The sequence below is a fragment of the Amia ocellicauda genome, chromosome 8, assembly GCF_036373705.1.
Source record: "Amia ocellicauda isolate fAmiCal2 chromosome 8, fAmiCal2.hap1, whole genome shotgun sequence".
Lineage (NCBI taxonomy): Eukaryota > Metazoa > Chordata > Actinopteri > Amiiformes > Amiidae > Amia > Amia ocellicauda.
In genome coordinates, this window is record NC_089857.1 from 7,285,617 (window position 1) to 7,295,000 (window position 9,384).

A 9,384-nucleotide genomic window follows, 5' to 3' on the forward strand; every position below is an offset into this window, starting at 1 on the left:
CTGGCACCCCCCCTAAAAAAAAAAATCGCCGTCATAAATGTGTACAATACTGAAAAATGTGCCAAATTAAAAGTTTAAAATTATAAAACGTGCTTCATTCAGTTTTATCGGTAAAATGTCCAAAACATCCCTCATCTGACTGCTTTAAAAGCGCGCTCATTTAGTGAGCACTTTCGCCGCGCCGCCATTTTGCCCATCTCCCCTAACAGGCGGGTTTATGTGTTCAGATCAGGCAAGAGACCCGCATGTGGCGGCTGTTCATTTCCCAGCCTGGACTAGAGCAGTATATCTGTTCCCACTGCGCAGGAGCTGCTTCTGTAATAAACACAGCAGCTCACGGGTGAACAGGCTCACAAGTCTACAACACTGTTTGCTATACACCCGATTTTCAAAACCAGTGGAGGACATTTTGATTTGTCGCTACACCAGTTTGTACAATGACCATAAATAAATGCGATACCTCTTTCAAAATGTACCCCATTAGTGGTAGAACAGTTTAAAAGCAAAATTAAACATCCAAAACAATCGATGCCACGTAATGTGAATTTCGTCCCACAAAATGGCATTTCGTGCACATAATGCTCGTTTCGTGCACATAATGAGTATTAGCAATTTTGTGGACGGAATGTAAAATGTACTTTGCCTTCCGTGGCCAAAATGAACACCCGAGTTTGCATTATGTCCACAAAATGTTGTAAGGGAAAATACAATTCGTGCACAAAATGCAAAAGTTGCATTTTATTTCGTGAACGAAATGAAAGCCCTCTTTCATCATTCCGTCCACGAAATGAATTACAGATATTGTACATTTAGTGGGACGAAATGTGTATTTCGTGCACAAAACAGCTTTCGTGCATGAAATTATGTATGACACAAACGGCGCCCCATAAAAGAGCCACAGATTGTTTTAAGCAGTGTGCGAGATGTGGACAAATAACGAAAGCGCTCAAGTCAACTGTAGCTTGCGACCCACTGAAAGATGGTGCAAAACAAATGTCTAAGACTTCTAACGTGTCAAGCACAGAGAAGGATCGATTCATCAGGGATGACAAAGCCAAGAGAGGAAGCCAGGTAAGTGTAATGACATACTTTCTTAACCAGATTATCAAATATACACAGAAAGATCTTTTATTATTATTATTATTATTATGATCATTGGGCAGCACTTTGGGGAAGTGGTTAGCGCTGATGTGTGTGTAGTTTACATGTTATTCCTGTCTTTGCGTGCGTTTTCGGGTGCTATTAAATTAGCTACACGCTTTGTATACAGCAGGGTAATATACAGTGAGGGAAAAAAGTATTTGATCCCCTGCTGATTTTGTACGTTTGCCCACTGACAAAGAAATGATCAGTCTATAATTGTAATGGTAGGTGTATTTTAACAGTGAGAGACAGAATAACAACAAAAATATCCAGAAAAACGCATTTCAAAAAAGTTATGAATTGATTTGCATGTTAATGAGGGAAATAAGTATTTGACCCCTTCGATTTAGTACTTGGTGGCAAAACCCTTGTTGGCAATCACAGAGGTCAGACGTTTCTTGTAGTTGGCCACCAGGTTTGCACACATCTCAGGAGGGATTTTGTCCCACTCCTCTTTGCAGATCCTCTCCAAGTCATTAAGGTTTCGAGGCTGACGTTTGGCAACTCAAACCTTCAGGTCCCTCCATAGATTTTCTATGGGATTAAGGTCTGGAGACTGGCTAGGCCACTCCAGGACCTTAATATGCTTCTTCTTGAGCCACTCCTTTTTTGCCTTGGCTGTGTGTTTTGGGTCATTGTCATGCTGGAATACCCATACACGACCCATTTTCAATGTCCTGGCTGAGGGAAGGAGGTTCTCACCCAAGATTTGACGGTACATGGCCCTGTCCATCGTCCCTTTGATGCGGTGCAGTTGTCCTGTCCCCTTAGCAGAAAAACACCCCCAAAGCATAATGTTTCCACCTCCATGTTTGACGGTGGGGATGGTGTTCTTGGGGTCATAGGCAGCATTCCTCCTCCTCCAAACACGGCGGTTGAGTCGATGCCAAAGAGCTCAATTTTGGTCTCATCTGACCACAACACTTTCATCCAGTTCTCCTCTGAATCATTCAGATTTTCATTGGCAAACTTCAGACGGGCCTGTACATGTGCTTTCTTGAGCAGGGGGACCTTGCGGTCGCTGCAGGATTTCAGTCCTTCATGGCGTAGTGTGTTACCAATTGTTTTCTTGGCAACTATGCTGCTAACTAACAGCTGCCTTAAGATCATTAGCAAGATCCTCCCGTGTAGTACTGGGCTGATTCCTCACCGTTCTCATGATCATTGAAACTCCACGAGGTGAGATCTTGCATGGAGCCCCACCGAGGGAGACTGACAGTTATTTTGTGTTTCTTCCATTTGCGAATAATCGCACCAACTGTTGTCACCTTCTCACCAAGCTGCTTGGCGATGGTCTTGTAGCCCATTCCAGCCTTGTGTAGGTCTACAATCTTGTCCCTGACATCCTTGGACAGCTCTTTGGTCTTGGCCATGGTGGAGAGTTTGGAATCTGATTGATTGATTGCTTCTGTGGACAGGTGTCTTTTATACAGGTAACAAGCTGAGATTAGGAGCACTCCCTTTAAGAGAGTGCTCCTAATCTGAGCTTGTTACCTGTATAATAGACACCTGGGAGCCAGAAATCTTGCTGATTGATAGGGGATCAAATACTTATTTCCCTCATTAACATGCAAAACAATTTATAACTTTTTTGAAATGCGTTTTTCTGGATTTTATTGTTGTTATTCTGTCTCTCACTGTTAAAATACACCTACCATTAAAATTATAGACTGATCATTTCTGTGTCAGTGGGCAAACGTACAAAATCAGCAGGGGATCAAATACTTTTTTCCCTCACTGTATATGAATTCAAGAAACCATTGAGAGAAAGTAGTCCCCATGTTGGTGGAACAGAACCATATTTCTAGCCACATTCTGAATTACAGTTTATGGCCTACATCTGCACCTGACAAGACAGTCAAATAGGGTTGCCAGATTCTACTCCGAAAATCCCCCTAGTGGATTTCCCCCCAGTTTCTACCATTTCGAAATAGGTCCCCCCATTTGCACGATAACCCTTATTAGAGAGGAGTTGCATATACAGCATTGCCATACTTATGTATATGGACCTTAAATACCCCATGAATTCATATGAACTTGATTAAAATCGGCCACAGAATCAATGTACTGCTGTAATTGTAACAAAATGGTGTCTTAACGATGAATGCTTCTGTCCCAGGAAATGTAATCTTGAGAAGGTGTGCATTTACGTAAGAATTTAAACTGACATGCAGTATGAAAGGAGGTTGTTAAGTCATGATGCTTAAAGACACAGGTCACTATGATGCATAACATTGCATGTATTGTATTTTCAAGTGTGTGCATTCATCCTGTTGTCATTTTGTTTTGAAAGCAGAAGAATCATTCAACAGGTTGCTGAGACAAATGTAAACCAGTAAAACATATGAAGAGAAACAAACCTTGAATATAAGTTCAGTTGTTTAAACATTTGACAAACTATGGTGAGGGGGTAAGAAAACACACAAATCCAGCAGCTCCTGTATTTCAATACACCAGAAGCCAATATTATTGGCGAGTCGGGTAGTCCATCATCACAGTTCGAGGGCAGGCATCATTTCAGTAATTTCATCCCGTTGCATTCACATCCGTGCCTTGAATGAGATTGAATGTGATCTTTGCTCTCAAGTATGTTCCCAAGTTTTACACTTTCGTGCTTTGCATGAATGGGAATGGAACCGTGTGTGTTGAATGAGGCTCCTTGTGAGCACTGAACTTTGTCCGGTGGAGTTCCTTTTTGTGTTGCTGTAATTGTGTCATTTCTTGATGAGAAAGATTAGGCAACATTTAGTCACTTCTAGCCATGATGCTCAATTTATTTACGAATGTACCCTAGTTACTAGGGACCGTTTACGTTGGAGAACAAGATCTATTGTATGCCTGTGTATTTGGGGAAGTCAAATCTGAAATTATGATGAAATTGTGTGTATCCAAAGTTAAAACTCGTGATTTGTCGCCCTCTGGTGTGTAAAAGGTGCAAGAGCTTACAGCACCTGGTATTCCCAGGCGGTCTCCCATCCAAGTACTGACCAGGCCCGAGCCTGCTTGGCTTCCGAGATCGGACAAGATCGGGCGTATTCAGGCTAGTATGGCCGTAAGCCAGGGAGGCTGTCCCTGACGCTCTACTTAAAGGGAAATCAATATCCGTTTCTGCCGTTCATACTTACAGTTGAACTGTCTCTCTACTCTAAAGCCCGGGACACACCAGCGCGCCGCAGACAGTCCCTGCTAACACGCCACGTTGTGGCAACGTTGTGCGTTAGCTGGGGTGCCACACCAGACCGGAACTATATTTTACAAAACAAACACATTGTCTTGATAAAACAGCTGTAATTGAGTGCCTGACACGCCAGTCAAGCGCAATCTTGAGAAGGTGTGCATTTCAGTAAGGATTTCAATTGACATGCAGTATGAAACTGAAAGGAGGTTGCATCACTATGATGCATAACATTGCATGTATTGTATTTTCAAGTGTGTGCATTCATCCTGTTGTCATTTTGTTTTGAAAGCAGAAGAATCATTCAACAGGTTGCTGAGACAAATGTAAACCAGTAAAACATATGAAGAGAAACAAACCTTGAATATAAGTTCAGTTGTTTAAACATTTGACAAACTATGGTGAGGGGGTAAGAAAACACACAAATCCAGCAGCTCCTGTATTTCAATACACCAGAACCCAATATTATTGGCGAGTCGGGTAGTCCATCATCACAGTTCGAGGGCAGGCATCATTTCAGTAATTTCATCCCGTTGCATTCACATCCGTGCCTTGATTGAGATTGAATGTGATCTTTGCTCTCAAGTATGTTCCCAAGTTTTACACTTCCGTGCTTTGCATGAATGGGAATGGAACCGTGTGTGTTGAATGAGGCTCCTTGTGAGCACTGAACTTTGTCCGGTGGAGTTCCTTTTTGTGTTGCTGTAATTGTGTCATTTCTTGATGAGAAAGATTAGGCAACATTTAGTCACTTCTAGCCATGATGCTCAATTTATTTACGAATGTACCCTAGTTACTAGGGACCGTTTACGTTGGAGAACAAGATCTATTGTATGCCTGTGTATTTGGGGAAGTAAAATCTGAAATAATGATGAAATTGTGTGTATCCAAAGTTAAAACTCGTGATTTGTCGCCCTCTGGTGTGTAAAAGGTGCAAGAGCTTACAGCACCTGGTATTCCCAGGCGGTCTCCCATCCAAGTACTGACCAGGCCCGAGCCTGCTTGGCTTCCGAGATCGGACAAGATCGGGCGTATTCAGGCTAGTATGGCCGTAAGCCAGGGAGGCTGTCCCTGACGCTCTACTTAAAGGGAAATCAATATCCGTTTCTGCCGTTCATACTTACAGTTGAACTGTCTCTCTACTCTAAAGCCCGGGACACACCAGCGCGCCGCAGACAGTCCCTGCTAACACGCCACGTTGTGGCAACGTTGTGCGTTAGCTGGGGTGCCACACCAGACCGGAACTATATTTTACAAAACAAACACATTGTCTTGATAAAACAGCTGTAATTGAGTGCCTGACACGCCAGTCAAGCGCAATCTTGAGAAGGTGTGCATTTCAGTAAGGATTTCAATTGACATGCAGTATGAAACTGAAAGGAGGTTGCATCACTATGATGCATAACATTGCATGTATTGTATTTTCAAGTGTGTGCATTCATCCTGTTGTCATTTTGTTTTGAAAGCAGAAGAATCATTCAACAGGTTGCTGAGACAAATGTAAACCAGTAAAACATATGAAGAGAAACAAACCTTGAATATAAGTTCAGTTGTTTAAACATTTGACAAACTATGGTGAGGGGGTAAGAAAACACACAAATCCAGCAGCTCCTGTATTTCAATACACCAGAAGCCAATATTATTGGTGAGTCGGGTAGTCCATCATCACAGTTCGAGGGCAGGCATCATTTCAGTAATTTCATCCCGTTGCATTCACATCCGTGCCTTGAATGAGATTGAATGTGATCTTTGCTCTCAAGTATGTTCCCAAGTTTTACACTTTCGTGCTTTGCATGAATGGGAATGGAACCTTGTGTGTTGAATGAGGCTCCTTGTGAGCACTGAACTTTGTCTGGTGGAGTTCCTTTTTGTGTTGCTGTAATTGTGTCATTTCTTGATGAGAAAGATTAGGCAACATTTAGTCACTTCTAGCCATGATGCTCAATTTATTTACGAATGTACCCTAGTTACTAGGGACCGTTTACGTTGGAGAACAAGATCTATTGTATGCCTGTGTATTTGGGGAAGTAAAATCTGAAATAATGATGAAATTGTGTGTATCCAAAGTTAAAACTCGTGATTTGTCGCCCTCTGGTGTGTAAAAGGTGCAATAGCTTACAGCACCTGGTATTCCCAGGCGGTCTCCCATCCAAGTACTGACCAGGCCCGAGCCTGCTTGGCTTCCGAGATCGGACGAGATCGGGCGTATTCAGGCTAGTATGGCCATAAGCCAGGGAGTCTGTCCCTGACGCTCTACTTAAAGGGAAGGCAATATCCGATTCTGCTGTTCATACTTACAGTTGAACTGTCTCTCTACTCTAAAGCCCGGGACACACCAGCGCGCCGCAGACAGTCCCTGCTAACACGCCACGTTGTGGCAACGTTGTGCGTTAGCTGGGGTGCCACACCAGACCGGAACTATATTTTACAAAACGAACACATTGTCTTGATAAAACAGCTGTAATTGAGTGCCTGACACGCCAGTCAAGCGCAATCTTGAGAAGGTGTGCATTTCAGTAAGGATTTCAATTGACATGCAGTATGAAACTGAAAGGAGGTTGCATCACTATGATGCATAACATTGCATGTATTGTATTTTCAAGTGTGTGCATTCATCCTGTTGTCATTTTGTTTTGAAAGCAGAAGAATCATTCAACAGGTTGCTGAGACAAATGTAAACCAGTAAAACATATGAAGAGAAACAAACCTTGAATATAAGTTCAGTTGTTTAAACATTTGACAAACTATGGTGAGGGGGTAAGAAAACACACAAATCCAGCAGCTCCTGTATTTCAATACACCAGAAGCCAATATTATTGGCGAGTCGGGTAGTCCATCATCACAGTTCGAGGGCAGGCATCATTTCAGTAATTTCATCCCGTTGCATTCACATCCGTGCCTTGAATGAGATTGAATGTGATCTTTGCTCTCAAGTATGTTCCCAAGTTTTACACTTTCGTGCTTTGCATGAATGGGAATGGAACCGTGTGTGTTGAATGAGGCTCCTTGTGAGCACTGAACTTTGTCCGGTGGAGTTCCTTTTTGTGTTGCTGTAATTGTGTCATTTCTTGATGAGAAAGATTAGGCAACATTTAGTCACTTCTAGCCATGATGCTCAATTTATTTACGAATGTACCCTAGTTACTAGGGACCGTTTACGTTGGAGAACAAGATCTATTGTATGCCTGTGTATTTGGGGAAGTAAAATCTGAAATAATGATGAAATTGTGTGTATCCAAAGTTAAAACTCGTGATTTGTCGCCCTCTGGTGTGTAAAAGGTGCAATAGCTTACAGCACCTGGTATTCCCAGGCGGTCTCCCATCCAAGTACTGACCAGGCCCGAGCCTGCTTGGCTTCCGAGATCGGACGAGATCGGGCGTATTCAGGCTAGTATGGCCATAAGCCAGGGAGTCTGTCCCTGACGCTCTGCTTAAAGGGAAGGCAATATCCGATTCTGCTGTTCATACTTACAGTTGAACTGTCTCTCTACTCTAAAGCCCGGGACACACCAGCGCGCCGCAGACAGTCCCTGCTAACACGCCACGTTGTGGCAACGTTGTGCGTTAGCTGGGGTGCCACACCAGACCGGAACTATATTTTACAAAACGAACACATTGTCTTGATAAAACAGCTGTAATCGAGTGCCTGACACGCCAGTCAAGCGCAATCTTGAGAAGGTGTGCATTTCAGTAAGGATTTCAATTGACATGCAGTATGAAACTGAAAGGAGGTTGCATCACTATGATGCATAACATTGCATGTATTGTATTTTCAAGTGTGTGCATTCATCCTGTTGTCATTTTGTTTTGAAAGCAGAAGAATCATTCAACAGGTTGCTGAGACAAATGTAAACCAGTAAAACATATGAAGAGAAACAAACCTTGAATATAAGTTCAGTTGTTTAAACATTTGACAAACTATGGTGAGGGGGTAAGAAAACACACAAATCCAGCAGCTCCTGTATTTCAATACACCAGAAGCCAATATTATTGGCGAGTCGGGTAGTCCATCATCACAGTTCGAGGGCAGGCATCATTTCAGTAATTTCATCCCGTTGCATTCACATCCGTGCCTTGATTGAGATTGAATGTGATCTTTGCTCTCAAGTATGTTCCCAAGTTTTACACTTCCGTGCTTTGCATGAATGGGAATGGAACCGTGTGTGTTGAATGAGGCTCCTTGTGAGCACTGAACTTTGTCCGGTGGAGTTCCTTTTTGTGTTGCTGTAATTGTGTCATTTCTTGATGAGAAAGATTAGGCAACATTTAGTCACTTCTAGCCATGATGCTCAATTTATTTACGAATGTACCCTAGTTACTAGGGACCGTTTACGTTGGAGAACAAGATCTATTGTATGCCTGTGTATTTGGGGAAGTAAAATCTGAAATAATGATGAAATTGTGTGTATCCAAAGTTAAAACTCGTGATTTGTCGCCCTCTGGTGTGTAAAAGGTGCAAGAGCTTACAGCACCTGGTATTCCCAGGCGGTCTCCCATCCAAGTACTGACCAGGCCCGAGCCTGCTTGGCTTCCGAGATCGGACGAGATCGGGCGTATTCAGGCTAGTATGGCCGTAAGCCAGGGAGGCCGTCCCTGACGCTCTACTTAAAGGGAAATCAATATCCGTTTCTGCCGTTCATACTTACAGTTGAACTGTCTCTCTACTCTAAAGCCCGGGACACACCAGCGCGCCGCAGACAGTCCCTGCTAACACGCCACGTTGTGGCAACGTTGTGGCAACATTGTGCGTTAGCTGGGGTGCCACACCAGACCGGAACTATATTTTACAAAACGAACACATTGTCTTGATAAAACAGCTGTAATTGAGTGCCTGACACGCCAGTCAAGTGCAATCTTGAGAAGGTGTGCATTTCAGTAAGGATTTCAATTGACATGCAGTATGAAACTGAAAGGAGGTTGCATCACTATGATGCATAACATTGCATGTATTGTACTTTCAAGTGTGTGCATTCATCCTGTTGTCATTTTGTTTTGAAAGCAGAAGAATCATTCAACAGGTTGCTGAGACAAATGTAAACCAGTAAAACATATGAAGAGAAACAAAC

The 9,384-nt window shown here is 42.9% G+C and overlaps 5 non-coding genes across 5 annotated transcripts; all 5 read right to left on the reverse strand.

Annotated features, from left to right (window-relative positions):
- Positions 1-4,082: 4,082 nt before the first annotated feature.
- LOC136757057 (5S ribosomal RNA) lies at positions 4,083-4,201 on the reverse strand. The gene has a single exon (XR_010819104.1). It is a non-coding gene; the product is annotated as a 5S ribosomal RNA (ribosomal RNA).
- A 1,055-nt stretch (positions 4,202-5,256) lies between these two features.
- On the reverse strand, positions 5,257-5,375 carry LOC136757058 (5S ribosomal RNA). The gene has a single exon (XR_010819105.1). It is a non-coding gene; the product is annotated as a 5S ribosomal RNA (ribosomal RNA).
- A 1,055-nt stretch (positions 5,376-6,430) lies between these two features.
- LOC136756619 (5S ribosomal RNA) lies at positions 6,431-6,549 on the reverse strand. The gene has a single exon (XR_010818691.1). It is a non-coding gene; the product is annotated as a 5S ribosomal RNA (ribosomal RNA).
- Positions 6,550-7,604: 1,055 nt separating this feature from the next.
- LOC136756620 (5S ribosomal RNA) lies at positions 7,605-7,723 on the reverse strand. Its single transcript, XR_010818692.1, has one exon. It is a non-coding gene; the product is annotated as a 5S ribosomal RNA (ribosomal RNA).
- A 1,055-nt stretch (positions 7,724-8,778) lies between these two features.
- Positions 8,779-8,897, reverse strand: LOC136756119 (5S ribosomal RNA). The gene has a single exon (XR_010818222.1). It is a non-coding gene; the product is annotated as a 5S ribosomal RNA (ribosomal RNA).
- Positions 8,898-9,384: the final 487 nt, after the last annotated feature.